This window comes from Hirundo rustica, chromosome 12, assembly GCF_015227805.2.
Source record: "Hirundo rustica isolate bHirRus1 chromosome 12, bHirRus1.pri.v3, whole genome shotgun sequence".
In the NCBI taxonomy this organism is placed as follows: domain Eukaryota; kingdom Metazoa; phylum Chordata; class Aves; order Passeriformes; family Hirundinidae; genus Hirundo; species Hirundo rustica.
This window is the reverse complement of record NC_053461.1, coordinates 14,041,822-14,057,501: the sequence shown is the minus strand read 5'-3', so window position 1 is coordinate 14,057,501 and position 15,680 is coordinate 14,041,822. Positions and strand designations below refer to the sequence as shown.

At 37.6% G+C, this 15,680-nt stretch overlaps 1 protein-coding gene across 1 annotated transcript in view; it reads right to left on the bottom strand.

Annotated features, from left to right (window-relative positions):
* ATXN7 (ataxin 7) overlaps nucleotides 1-3,873 on the bottom strand; it is a 64,608-nt gene extending 60,735 nt beyond the window's left edge. Inside the window, exon 1 of the mRNA XM_040075844.2 lies at nucleotides 3,852-3,873. The gene's annotated coding sequence lies outside the window, so the exon portion shown is untranslated. The remainder of the gene's footprint in view (nucleotides 1-3,851) is intronic.
* Nucleotides 3,874-15,680: the final 11,807 nt, after the last annotated feature.

The window sequence follows — 15,680 nt, the reverse complement described above, 5'->3', positions numbered from 1 at the left end:
AGTGAAAGGATGTGAGAATTGAAGTGCAAAGGGAGAGACAGGGAGAATCCACGGGGGTGTCACTTTATCAGTACTCAGAAGAAAGGAAAGTAGTGAATTCACAAAAAGTCTGTCAAGAAGAACCTCTGAGGGGCATTACGGCACTAAACGAAATCAAGTAAGTTAATTCTAGCCAAAGGTATGACCCTTGGAAATGACCAAGAAGGGCATAAAAACTAAGAACAAATGTCATTATTTGTTGGTAGGTGGGATTCAGGATGAAGTGACAGCTCAAGCAGCTGATATGCTGAAGTCCTGACCCTCCCATCAGCTCCTGCTGGAAATGCTGGAATGGGGAGCACATTTCTATGTGTTTTAAAATGTATCTCCAGTATGAGAAATGTAAGACTATAATTGGGCAAGTATGGAAGCAAGAAATAAAAAGTCCACATAAATCAAAACATCCAGATGAAAACAGAAGTATCCAGCCATAACAAACAGACTGTTTAATTTAAGCCCCATTATGGAAAAATATTAATACACTAAGAAAAACACATTATGGTAATCTGTAGTTCACTCTGACATCCAGGAAATCAGCAACTTCTCCCTTTATAACTATACACAGGATTGTGATCCTGGAAAATGATGCTAATCATAAGCAGCACACAATAAAAAAATTATGTAAGAAATCATACTAGTCTATTTTCCTTTTTCCCACAGATCCTGGGAACAGGTTGATGTGTATAATTTTATTTATGAGTAACACTTCAAAGGTGAAACTGGAGATGCTCAGAAGCATTGGAATACAGCTACTTTAAATGCTGGAATATAAACTATTGTGCACACCTACTACAAACCACCTGTACCAGGGGAAAGAACAATATTGTTAAGATTAGAATACTAACTTAAGGTATCCTTTTCTGAGAGGGAAGAATTGGGGAACAGAGGCTAATAAGTAAATCTGCAAAGAATTCTGCATTAGGCTGAGAATGCAACAGATGCCGTTGTATGTTTATCCAAAACATCACAGTAACACTTTTACACCCAAATTATAAGACAATGTTATCACCGTGCATTAAGAAATTAGCAAAGGACTAAAACCACTTCCTTCTTTAGTTAACTTTCAAATATGTCTGCAAGAATTCAAGACATAGTGATCTAAAGCCGAATAATGAATAGAGGAGCACAGATTTTCGCCCCGCTTAATGAAACCGCATACTGTCAATTCCTGAAGGGAAATTGACAAAGAAAACACCATGTAGTGATAGAAAATTTCCAAGTACTAAAGGTAAATAGGCAAAACTACACAAAATACACCCAGTTAATGATCTGGAAATCAAACTAATGTTTACTAATTTTACACAAGGTATTGAAATTACCTTTTGAATTTGGAAATGTTAAAACAATTTCAGCAACCTAACTGTGCGGATGAATCATTTTAATCAGAGGAATCATAAACAGGTATGACCTTTTAGATTCTCATTTACACACAGAGAATATGATATTACAGCTTAGAATTATTCAAGTACACAGCTGTTCAAGCCAATTGTAAAAAAAACATTAGTGCTGGATTTCCATTTATTGTCCCCACTTGATGGGGACAATTTGGTACTACTGATCTTCTGCTGGAACCTAACTAGCATGCAAGGTTTCATAACCCTGCCTGGTTTCTTGCCAGTTTAAGACTCAGGGTCCAAGCACAGCTCACAGGACTCGAGCTCCTTGAGGCCACAGCCACACTATCTATGAAGGGAAGCTGCTGAGGCCCCATAACCTCTGATGTGCTTTTAACATCAAACCAGGGACCCGAAGAACCCTGGCGCAAGGAAATTTAAATTTAAACTTTCTTCTCATGTTTGACCGCTGCCTGCTGATGCTTTGCTGATGCTACCTGCTCTGACCACATGCTTACAAAATATTACAAAAATTGGACATGGGCAGGTCTGTGGGACTTGACAGGATGCATGCAAGGGTGCTAAGAGAGTTAGTCTGAAAGGTCACAGATGGTGACCATGAGATTGCCAGCAAACTTGCTAAACTGCTGTGCTCACGGGGTGGGAATGGCTCAAAATCAAATGGCAATCAGTCACAGTCACATGCTGGGCTCAATCCTATCCAATATCTTTTAGAATTAACTGGATGATTGGAATAAATACATCAAGTTTGCAGGTGACACATGAACTTGGAAAACAAATAATCCACCCAATGTGTCCCTATGTACAGAGATTGTGACGGGCTGAAAGACTGAGCCACTTCAAGAAACACATTAAAAAACTGAACAGGGTCCTGCAGAGAGCCCACAAAGTGATCAGAAGGTTGGAAAACTTTGTGAAAAATTAAAAGGAATTGGGTTCATTCAGCCTAAAGAAGAGAAGATTCAGGTGAGATGTAATCACAGTCTTCCAAGAAGTAAAAGATAATTATAGAGAAGACGGAGGTAACTCTCTTCACAAGGAACGAGGTGACAGGGCAAGAGGCAAGAGGCACAAGTTGGTTCAGAAGTTCTGTCTAGATGCAAAACCAAAATATTTACTGTGAGGACAATTACATATAGGAACAGGCTGCCCAGAAAAATGGTGAACTTTCGCTTGACAGAAGTATTTAACCCTTAGACTGACCAGGCCTCAGATAACCTGCCTTAAACAGAAGGTTGGACCACATGATGTCCAGAGGATTGCTCCAATCTAGACTTTCCTAGGATTATATGAAAGCCTGATAGATGTTGTGGCCCTATTCAGCAAGGAAGTAGAAAGAACAAAGTCAGATTTTGCAACCCAGACACTCTAGGGTCACTAAGACAGCCCCCTCTCAGGTTGCTGGAAAACCCAGGGAAGCATCTTGCTATAAAAACTTCAGGTATTACAGCTTCAAATGTTACACATTGCAAGAACCAGACAGTAATAAACATTCCTCACAATTCTTGAGCCCAGGTTAACTCTGCCACTTAAATAAACTCTGCAGGCCAGATCCATGTTAACCATAATGGCCCTTTCTGCTGCAATCCATTTTAAAATATATTAAAAGATGATTTGCCCAGCAAATGCTGGCTAGGCTATAATAGTCTGGATATATCTGTGCACAAGAGTGAAGTCTCTTTTTCATGGAGTTAAGCAAAAATATACAAAATGGTGAAATGCACGTGATGATAAAGAGTAAAGATAAATGTAAGGGAAACAGAGAAAGAAACAGATAATCTTTCAATGAATTAGCAGTGCCTGATAAAATAATCTGCACTAGCAGCCCTTCAGACAAAATTTCAATTCATTATCATAATTTTCTCTTTTTTCTAACATTCTGCAATGAACACTAGTTATGCAGCATAAACCCACTGTGTTAGGCAACTGTACAGTCTTATCTCAGATTACAATTCCACTTTCTGAACTTGTAAAATAATAGGACTGATGCAGAGGGTAGGCTACGGCATATGCCAGAGCCTAACAGCCTTCAAATGCTTTAACATATGGAAACATGGAAATAGAAAAAATAATTATTCAGAAAATGAAGATTACTTCTTCTAAAATATAAATAAATCTAAAGTATTGATTCTACTACATTCCCCATCTGCCGAAGTTTACTTTTCCAAATCACTTCACCTAACTGATTGAAAGATACAATCCCTCTTAGTTTTATCTTTTCAAGTTTGGCAGTTGCATGCCAAGTTGAACTCCTTTTAGGTTGACTGCAACATCACTTTATTTCCCACTGAAGCATACATTAAACATCTGCATTTTAAAAAAGTCTCCCCACTGCATCTGGTAACACTTCAGACTTGCTTTGCAGCCCTGCTAATATCCTGTTCTCTATGCTTCTCACACCTAAAGAATGAGAATCTTATGTTTAAGGAAAGTATTTGGTTAAGCATGTCACAGTACCTTGAAAGTATGGTGAATCGCTGGGTTGATTTATCAATTGATCTTCATCTGTTCAGATTTTGGAAGCTTTTCCTAACTTGTACCTGATTAATTCTGAAAGAAAAGAAAAAGAGTACAACACTAAGACATTTGAAACCTTAACTCCATTTCCTAACGACAAATGTGTCTATATAAAAACTAATACGAAACATTTTATCAGTTTTACAAATACAGTTTGTGCAATGGATTTCAAATTGAAAGGGAAGCAGGGAGCTGTTATGGTGTGTTCTGTACAGAGCAGCTCTCTAAATGGCAGCCTGACTTTAGCAGAAAGGTATGCATTGGATGAAACCTCAATCTTCAGCCCAGTTACGGCACTTGCATCGCCTCTTACTGACCCGGTTCCCAAGCACATGGCTGTGTCTCTACCACACGCTGGAAACACGACAGGGCTGGATTGTCTGCACAGGATTTTTCTAAAACAGCACGACTCCAAGAACACGAGCTCTCAGGATGCAGCCATTGACAGCTTTACCACCATGCCACAAAACATGGAGAAGTAAAAATGATCCTTCACATCATCAGCATCAGGGACGATCACTGTACCACTGATGAAGAATTTAGAGAAACGTAAGGATTGAGGCCTTCCCACAAATGGGACCTTTATCGTCTCAAGCTCAGGTTGTTAACATCATTCAATGCTTATAAACTTGTTTATATAAACTAAACTTAATCCCAGTTTGCTTTGGTTTAGCATAAATCAATGCCGAACTGATTAAAGCTAAACCAAAGCCCTGTTAAAACTTAGAAAAAAGTTCAACTATTTTTGTGCACAGGTTATATTTAAGCTCAATGAATTGATTTTTAGAAGTGCTTTGAAATGAAAACTGGTGAGTTTTTTTCATCACTAAAAAGCCATGAAGATACATATAAGAAAGCCTACCTAGCACTGAGACTGGATGACACTTCAGAGAAAACTATTTTTCCCCTCTCAAAGGACTAAAGTCCAGACAAGAGGAATGCAGTCCAAGAGGGCATCCGAGCTGTCCCCCAGTCTGTAGGGCTCTGCTCCAGTGGAAGTTGTCAAATGAAGCTTTTCCTGGCTTCTGGCTGCTCCTCTGAGAAGATGTCTGCCAACTAAGTTTATATCTTTATAGTCTTCTTATGCACTGAGGATAAACCCTTTTTTCATCTTTCCCTTTAAACTGCAGCTTAGCAGCTAACTGAGATCCTCTAGAGATATATTTACTATTTCTAAGATTGACTCTGCTCAGTGATCCTAAGCTGATAGCTGATCCTAAGAAGAACATCCTCATTTAACTGTACATAAAATCCAAAATTTTCTTGTTTTCAATGGGCAAGACTTGTGACCAAGTCCAGTATTATTTTTTTCTCCCCTCTGCAGGTAGTTTTGCTTTATGCTTAATACTTCAGTGATCCTTAGCAAATTTCTGCACTAGTAGAATTCTCAGAAAACACAGTATTTCCTTGTTACACATACAAATCTCACTGAATACTACAGTATAAAACTTTCTCCTCAACCCCCGCTGCTGCTAACTAGGAAAATGCAATGCAGTTTACAAAAAATCCTTTTTGTCCTTTATTAGTTTAGGACAGGAGACTGAATTGATATCGATCACACAGTTCCCAGAAGATTATTCAAAGTTTAGCCTCAAAGTCCCAAGCCCTTCAAGCACATGACCTACCTGCTGTGGAAGTAATTCACTCCTCCGTCTCTACCACAATTTCTTTAAGGGATATGAGAGCTCTGCATGCAAAACCCTCTTTCTTTTATCCTGATGTAAATGTTACTTTTTCATAAAAGGCAAGATCTATTGCTTCATGCAAAAAAGAAAACAAAAACTATAAAGCAGAAGACGTCTCCAAAGACTTACAGATCTAGAAAAAAGGTAGTAAAGAAACGAACAAGACAAAGGTGAAGGAAGGATCAGCAAAAATTTTATTCCTGTATATGAAAGATCAGAGCATACTATGTCACCACCTGTGAATTTTGCTGTAGGGATTACACCTGCAGTTGAGTTTGAAAGAAGTTATAAGAGTAAGTCTCAAAAGAATAAACTGACAGCTTAATGACCCTTTAAAGAGAACTCTTTCTCTGGATAATGGGTGGCAGAGAACAGGAATGATTCTTGTTGAGAATTTACAGCAGGTCAATTACAACCACAACTGTCAGCAGAGAGAAATACAAGGAAGTCATGGGATGATTGAGAACAAGCCAGGTGGAGCTCTCTCCTTGGTACCCTGGAAAAGAGAGAGCTAGTTGAAAGGTGGAAAAAATGACAAAAAAAGCTGAAGCAGCAATCCAGGAAAATGGAAAAAGGCCTGCATTTCCAAACCAGTGAAGTATTATGTCACTCTCATTGCCTGACTATCAAAGAAACTTGATCAAAATTGTTGTTTAATACTTTGAGGAGTTACGGATATGCAGGACAAGGAAACTACATCCTGGCAGAGCAAGAGCTATACCCCAGTCAAATCTACACAGATTACATATAATACAAGTATTAATGTGTATTTTCCATTTAAGGGGAAATACAATTTACATGAAAATTGTAATTGCAAATCAACTCATTAAAATAAAGAAAATGGAAATAAATGTACGTGATAGAGCATCCCTAACTTTTGAAAGCATCAAAACGATCTATCCAAGGTCCTTTAACTGTTTCTTTTCAGGGGCCAGAAATATGCACCAAAGAATGTGCCTAAATTTTAGAACACTCTTTCCCCTATCTTATCTACTAAATATTCAAATTTAAGATAAAACGCGAAGGCTATATTTATATAAACAAAGATGTGGACGTGCAGGGTGTAATCACACGCAGTACTGGGGCTCACTTTGGCATTTTGTAAGGGAAAACCTGCCGAGGTGTCACGGTGCCCCTCGGAGGGGCAGCAGCAGGCATGGGGCTGCTGGCATGGCCAGCTGGCAGCTCAAGGGTAAACCCAGCAGCTCCCAGGATAACCCTGGCTGTGCTGGAGACTGACCCTGAGCCCACCAACTACAGGATCTCAGAGGGCAAAGATGGTTTCAGAAGCACCAACAGCATAATTGGCCCTGCTAGTCTCTCCAGAAGACACAATTCTTCATGTCTTCACAGACTGAGAAATAACTACCAGCACCATTCAGAGATTAAATACCAAACTTCTGTAAACACCACTTACAAAATTACAGTGTCTCAGGATTTTATGTATTTCCCATGTATGCCAGTAGCAAGTGTTTCTCAGAATTACCCAAGTATGTACTATTATTTGTGCAAATGCAAATGTAACAGAATATTTGGTGTACAATAGAATAATGATGCAAATCCTTCTGAAACTATTTTAACATGCAGAGGTATCTTAAATAATAACAAGAAGGATCAAACTTTCATAACTAGTATTTTAGTTACTACAGAACTAATACCTTAATCAGTGGAGAAGCAATAACAGCTTTTGGATAATTGATAAAAATTGCAAAATAATTATGCACAGCAAAGTGCACTTGATGGGTCTTAACTTTGACTACTATAATTTTCCTTTGTCTAATGACAACAGGCAAAGACCAGCTTTCATTCTTCCTCAACAAATTATGTCATCACTGAATTTATCTTCCAACAATTTCTCTTTTAAATCAGAAGTCCTCTTCAGCAGTAAGAGTAACAAAGTCATAAGAACCCTTTGCATATTCCACTTCAACAATTTAAGCAAAACCACACAAAGCACTGAACAGAAAGGTAAAAATCATACCTCGTTTCAGAAATAATGCAAGATTGTCTATAAGCAAGTATTTTATCTTGTATTTCAAAACATCCACATCTTGCAGTATGATTTATTCCATTATTTACTCGAAAGTTCAATCCCTAAAACACATTATCTAACTGCAGCAAACTAAGATAAATATGGACAGTTGAAATTATATTTATATATTTCTCTAAAATGGTATTTATATATGTCTGTAGAGAAGAAAAATATAGGTTCTGCATTTTAAGCCACAGAAATATTTCATACCAATTACAACTTGTATTACATCAGAAACACAAACAATGAAAGAGCCTAGTAGCTAGCAGTAAGACACTAGACATCAGGATTTTCCATTTTAAAATTAAAAAAATCACGATTGGATCATTTAAAAGGGTGCACGAAGTAAAACAGTAATGAAGTGAAAAACTAAGAAAAATATATAAACATTATATTATAAACCTACTTTTCAAGACAGAAAAGCACAGCTAATCAAGGCAATTGCGAGTACATGATTAATATGATTTGCAAAATTTATTCCTGAGCTTCACTGTTAAAGGTAACATTATTCAAACGACACCGTCACAGTTATTGCAGATTAAGGATTTCAAATTAGCTCCTTGTGTATATCATTATTTTGAGTAGCTGCATTTTATCTGCCTAATTTTATATTACTGCAGGCAGATGAAAGTCATCCTAAAATCTGGCTCATAATTCAGGTACCATACCACTAACCTTAACAGAGATGCTGGTTCCTACACAGGTACAACACTATTCCCAATGTAAACAAAGGACACTGGCATGCACCCCAGGCTAAGGATGTCAGCATTTTTCAAACACCTTTCTGACTGTTCCATTTTATGGTGATGCAATATGACCTACATTTTCAACGGCCAAAGAGAGACAGAGAGATAGAAAGGGAGGAGATAGAGAAAATAAAGACAGACAGACCTCTGCTGTCCTCATCCTCTACGAACTACAGCTTTAACTGTCCCTCATGGGGGTAGTAATGGGCAAGAATAAAAGCAGAATAACCTTATCATAAATCCTGAATGAGAAGCTGAAAGATAGGCAAGTGTAAGAAATAGCAATTTTTTTCCTACAGTCCTGTGAACGAGTACACAGTGAAACCCTCAATAAGGAAAGAACAGTAGAATCAATAATTTTATAATCAGTTGCCAGAACAAAGCGGTCTGCAATACAGACGCTTATTTTACTACCTTGTATTTCCTCTCATGTTCCTACCACTTCATTTCCATGTATTCCCTTAAGATCTCAAAACAAAACACAAAATAATCCCCATCATTATCATCATTTTTACAGACAGAGGAATTGAGGAAGGAGCGATTTGCCTACAGTTACGTACCAGGCCCAAGGCAGGCTTGGGAACACAAAGCATCACTCTTCATTATCTCTGTCCTTTGCAATCTATTAAGGACTGTGATACCTGTCACCCTAATATATAATCTTGACGTAATACCAAAATTATCTCTACCTTGTATTTCTTGCACATGAACTCCATATAGAAACCTGTACTAAATTACTCCTAACCCTCAGAAAGCTTTCCCTCACAAATGATGGTTCACATTTCTCAAACTGGCTCTGGAAATGCACTTGACTGAGCTGTAAAATGGCTCTGGAAATGTTAATGGTCTTTTTCATTATAAACATGTGAAAATATAAAACTAATTAAATCTTTGGGTGGTTGTTTTGGTGATTTGGGTTTTTTTTAATTCTTCTGCAGATAAAGAACCTTTCTTTTCAAAAATCTGTAGTTTGCCATAGTTAAAACTAGTATGTTAATGAATTAAAAGCTTGTTGCTAGGCTCGTATTAAGCAAAAATCAAAATCTTTTGGATTTTGGTTACTCTTCTTTAGTGCAAAAATATCCTGCAGAATATCTGCAAAGCACTTAGAGGATCAGAGTCCCTTTACTAGAGCTGGTAGTTAATACAATATGCAAAATAACAGTAAGTAATTTCTTTATCTTGAAAACTGAAAGCCAAAACATGACCTTAAGTATATCTCTGTACATCCAGAATTACTTCAGTTCTTTCCAAAGAGTTTCTTGGGATTTACACATAGGTAAACAAGCCTGTAATCTGGCATAGTACTTGAAACCAGGGATCAATAAAATGTATAGACTAATCCTGGGTTTGAACTGTGATTTTATGATAACAGCAACTTTCTTATCAAGCAGCATTCATCTCATGAAGTGCAATCAGCCCTGCACAGCAAGGGGTGAGAAACTGTTGCTCATTTGCTTGAGTGCTGCTGCCTTTTCCAACAACAGCTCTCTATCAAACTCTTCAGCACTGAGGACTTAGGGAGGCAAACAGCACCTAGAGCAAGGGAGAGAAAGGAAAACCTTAAAGCCCATCCTACTTTATAGAGAAGAGACACAGTGGAGAATCAAGAGACAGACAGCTAACAAATATGAAGGAAGGGAATTACCCATATAATGATGGGAAAGAGCTTGGAAATCGAGAAAGGATGGACACTGCAAAAGGAGGATGGGGATGCAGGGAGTAGGGTGGAAGACACAAGGTCTTAAGCAAAAAAAAGAATAATTTCTCCTTCAACACTTGCCCACAAGACTGGCGAAATCCTCGTTTAATTAAATGAAATAACAATCACACATTTCTCCACTCCTATTATCCCTGACTGCACTTTGGTCAATCTGTTCTACTCTTTGAAACTGAATTTAGTGAAAAAATGGTATTTCTTCCATTATAAACAAATTTATGTCTTTTAATCTAGTACAGGAGTCACGCTGATAGAAATCTTTTCTTATTGTCAGCACTACTAAAGTTCTCTTTTGTGAATATTTCACTGCAACATTTTCTATCCTTTTTTTCCCTTTCTTCATCGTATCTGTCACAGTTCAGAAGGGAAATAAGCAGAAGTGACACTTTTATGGCTGTTCAACACCATAAAAATTTCAGCTGGAGAAGCCAATCAGTGCAGGGACCAAGCCCAGCATCCATCCCCGAAGGACTCTTCCCTTTGCCTACCAGTGACTGCCACCTAGAGCCAGAGTGCACAGCCTCACACAGGCAGGACAGAAATGTTACAGCAACAACAGAAATGTCAACCCCAGCCAAAAGGAAAAAAAACAAAGCAAGAACTCACGCTCTAGAAAGTTATAACCAACTTACAAGATTAAATGAGTTAGGTTTCTCTTCTTAACATGCCTTCAGAATAATAAGCATTTGGCCCATGTCTCTGTTTTTCTCTGAAAACTGCTATTTTAATATACATATTTAAGTTGCATATGTAGGAAAAAATATATAAAATAGCACTATACTGCTTTTCAAGTAAATCCTGTGTTTCAGTTTGTTTGCTATGAAATATGCTGGGCCATGCTAAGAAACTGACATCAGAATCTCAGCATTAGCTGAAGACGCAACAGTGAAATTTCAAAGACTACCTGTGTTAAAATGCTGATAAGGCTTCCACATTCATTACATTAGTGATATTAATAAGACATGAAATGTCTTTTTAGTGGCATAAAACTTAACTTAAAACCCCTAATATTTTAATTTTAAAAAGTACACTTATACTGACCCAAATATACCAGTGGCTTAAATGTCTACAAAAGCCCACACAATCAAGCAGCACTTCTGACACACTGTAAGCTTAACACTTATTTATAAACTGTATTAATTCATAGCTGCTTATTATACCGTATAAAATCATATCCTTTTCTAACTACTACTTATGTAACTATTAATAAGGTGCCTAATTCTCAAGCATTAGTCAAACAACCACTAGATACTCTTCAACAGAATAAAAGGAAGGATTTTTTTGTTATCATTTACCTGGAGAATATAATAATTTGCATTTTAAAATATTCCCAGTAGCAGTTCCCTTCTCTGCGAACTATACACAGATGCAAAGCCAAAGCTGTGTGAGTGTTAGCATATTCTTTAGCTATTAAAATAATTTATTAGCTATGACTAATAATGCCTTGTGAAGGAATCAGTTCTCCAGTTTCCTCACTCTGCTGCTCATGGACAGGCAGACTGGTAATGGAGCATTAGAAAATCAGAGGATTTCTTCTCATATTTATCATTCCATTAGCTACACAACCTCCAGGTTCCACAGTATCCCTCCTTTTACTGCTAGTCTCACCAAGAAATTAATTTTTCCTAAGGGGATACATGCTCACAGATAAAATGAAATTAAATGGAATTAAAAATCTCCCTGTTGAACATGGTTACCTACATATCAACTAAACGTCAAGCTGCAGTTACCGAAATCAACAGTTTGAGTGCAGCCAGCCGGAAAAATTGCTCATTCTGATCCACACTCAGGACATGCTTTCCCCCACAAGGCACTCCACGAACGCCCATCATTTTTCCAGGCAGAATAACAATTCTGCAACTGGCCTAGATGCAACACCACAGCAGAAAAGAATATTTAAACAGAAGGATGACAGGGACTCACCGTAGAATTGTCCTGAAGGATGACATGAAAGAAGCGCTGGCAGAAAACTCATACCTGTTGAAAAACACAACCTCTCCTTGACAACTACCATAGCTTTTTTTACAGATACAACAAATTCCACTTGAAAGAGAACTGATGAACAGGGTGCAGAGCTGGAGAAGAGGTTTCAGCATGACCCTGTTAAAATGTGTCCAATGTGTAGTTAAGAGATCTGTTAATCAAAGGAGAGATAGAAGGAACCTCCAAAGGTCACCCGGTCCATTCCTAGCCCCAAGGCGTGATAACTAAGCTACCTGGTGGGAACAATACAAGTAATCAAGACTGTTCTTAAAGACCTGGGGCAATGGACAAGCCATTGTCCCACGGGTGATTATTCCAGCCTTTCAATACTTCCACTAGAGAACTGTGTTTGCCCATGATCAATCTTCATTGCTTGAATATGACCTATTTATTTCTCCACCTGTCACAAGCCCCCTGCTTTGCAATGCCCTTCAACAGATCTGACTTCTCACGCTCTGAGTCCCCTCTTTTTTGCTGTAAGGAGCTGCATTCTTAAACACTGTTTATGCATCATGGTTTTTCAGATCTTCAAGCAACTGCACTGGCATCTCCACACCTCCTCCTTCCTAATTTCATTCAATACAGACTTGATGTCCCTCCATGTGTGCAGCTAATTAATACTTTGTTTCAAAACTAAAGCAGATCAAGCAGACTTACTTTCACAAACTCAGGATCCTTAATATTACACAGATTTACTTGGGGTTTTTTTTGTCTAAGGAAGTTCAGGAAGCTCAGCTAGAACACAGCATGCACCCCTACTCTATGCAGTAATTCTACATTTAAGTAAAACAAATAAAAACATAGAAGATATTCTTATCCCTTTAAAATTCAAGTCCTGATCATGAGTTAATAAAATGTCACTATCACGGTGTGAGCACAAATATAAAAAGGAGGTTGGCCCTGCAATAAAACCATGCTGTTCCCCATTGATATCAGAGATGGTGCTCAAAGCAGAGCTGTGAAAAACCAGAAACACAGAAAAATATTTATCAAATGGCAAGAAAAATAAAAAGTCATAAATTGATCAGAAAGCTTCAAAGTAAATCTTAAAGAAATATGATCACATGATAGCAAGGTTTTTCTTTTATATATCCTTCAGTACTATATTTATGTGCATAAAGTCTCAATAGTAACGTTTTTTCTTTTTGAAGTATTTCTTTTTCTAAGGCAAACTTCACTGTTACGCTTTAAATTCTCTGATACAACAAACAACTGTATCTCATATCAACATTGTTCTGCATGAGACACTTGCCTGGGAAGATCTCTGACTTGACACCAGGGATCATGGAATTTCCAATTACTCCTTCCTCCATTCTCAACCCAAAGGATAATGGAGAGCAGCCAAGTCCGGGCCCTGCTGACAACTGGATTAGCACAAACCATTCCTTTAACTGCACTGACACATAGTTAAGGTAATATTTTCCTATGTCTATAGCTTTGTAAAAAAATAAATTATGTTTTGTTGCTAATTGCTGTACATTTCTCAACTACAACACACGGTGCTGTACCCTTCTCACAGCTCCCAGAGGGTGCCCTGTGCCAGGGCTGCCTGTTACTTATTTTTCCCCAAGCCATGACAGTTATTGCAGCTGCTGAAAAGACACCACCTGCACAGAAGCCAGCAGAGAACAACTGCTTATTCAAAGACAATTTAACTTTTAGAGGCCTTTGCAAAGAAGCAATACATTCTCACAGTATCCATCTCAAAAGCAGTTTCACTAACTGCTATTAGCAGAAAGAGAAGAAAATGTAGGTTGCAAAATGGCTGTCTTAGAGTTGAAACTCTCTGTGCCAAATTTAGTAAGCCAGTCCTAGAAAGACTGGGAGGGAACTACAAATTGAGATTTGATAAGAATAATCCAGTCATTGGGAAATTTGTTACCTGTATTATCATCATATGTCTATGCCAACATTCAAGAAGATGAGTAAGGTTCAAAATCCCTTCAAGGGCTTGCAAGACCAGGACAGACTTCTCTAAACATTTAAAAACAACAGCTCCTGAGCTATTTGCTTCCATTTGTTTGATGACATGAACTACAGCTACAGTCACTCACTCCTGCTTGTGCAAGCCTTTCACAGGACATAAAAGCTCCACCAGAAAATCTGACAATAAATATCCTCCTATTCCAATCCAGACAAAGAGGCTGCAGATCAAGTGCAATTTGGGTACTTATAAAATTAAATTTCAAACTAATGACATTTATATAAAAAAAAATCTCATATGTTTCATTTTAACGTACATATGCACAATTTTATTTCAGGATATGTTATTATTCAACACCATCCCAACTTTATATATATACATACACACCAAAAACCACAAGCAGTTCTCAAAAATGAAAAAACAACACAAACCACTAACTCTTAACTGCCAAAGTGACACTGGAATGAAACTGAAGTGAAAATATTTACCATGAACCACAAAATCACAGGTGCATATTTATTAATAGCATGGCTTTGGTTTACTCTGATCTCCTACAAACCAACCTCCAATAATCTAAGTTATAAAATCCAACTTATCTGCTCTGCCTCTTTTATTAGTTCAATTCTCTCTATGTACAATTAAAATTTAAGTTTTTATTAAAATAAAAAGGTGGAGGACCAAAAAGAACTCATGGTTTTCAAGCATTCTGCACCAATGTTTTGCAAAAAAACCAACCAAACAAAAAACCACCCCACCCCAACAAGCTAATTTGAATGCTTGTTTATAAGGTGTCTACTAAAACATTATTATGTTAAAAGTTACCTTGTAAACTACTTGAAATGCTGTGAGAATAGATACAATTGTTACTTACTTTCATAACTACTACTAAAAGAAATAACACTTTGGGGTTAATGTTTTGGGCACACTTATAGTTACTTCCATTTCTCAATCGAAAATGTACATTTATGTATACATACATAAGGACATACACATAATTTACAGAAAATGTATTTTGTGTCCAATTCCTCTTTTTCCTGGTGCTTGACATTGGCTTGTCTATTTACCTCTTGTAACTAACTCACCAAAACATTTTATAAAGCAGATTATTTTATACCACAGTTTTTTCCTGTTCCTCGTACTTTTCAAGCACAAATTCTAGCCCTGCTTGAAAATAAAGTACAGAAATCACCACGGAGGCACTTGTACATCTTTGAACAGAATCTGACCTGCAATGCAAAAATTATCTCGATTGTTCTTTTCTTGCACTTCTGAAATTACTGGTTTGCTTTTATGAATTGCACCCTTAAACACCTTAGTCCTCAGTCACTGAATATCTTTTGTGTTGGGTTTCACTGCTGTGTTCAGTCTATCATTCTGACAGCAACACCACCTCGTACTAGTCAACAGTCTGGTGATTACAAAATTCACTCTGATGGAAAGAATTACAGGCATTAATCCTCTCAGGAAGGAGGATAGCTGGGCTGAACTCTCCCACACATGTGGCGAGCAGTCCAGCAGATAACAGCTCTGCTAATGATGAAAAGGGAACCAGAACCACCACCACCTCCTGGGTTTTGAAAGCAAAGCTTGACCTTTGCTCCCTTTTTGAAAGAAAGGGCTTATGATCCTAATTTCAAGAGAGCATGAATCCAAAATGCTCCCTAGAGAAAGGTGCTTAG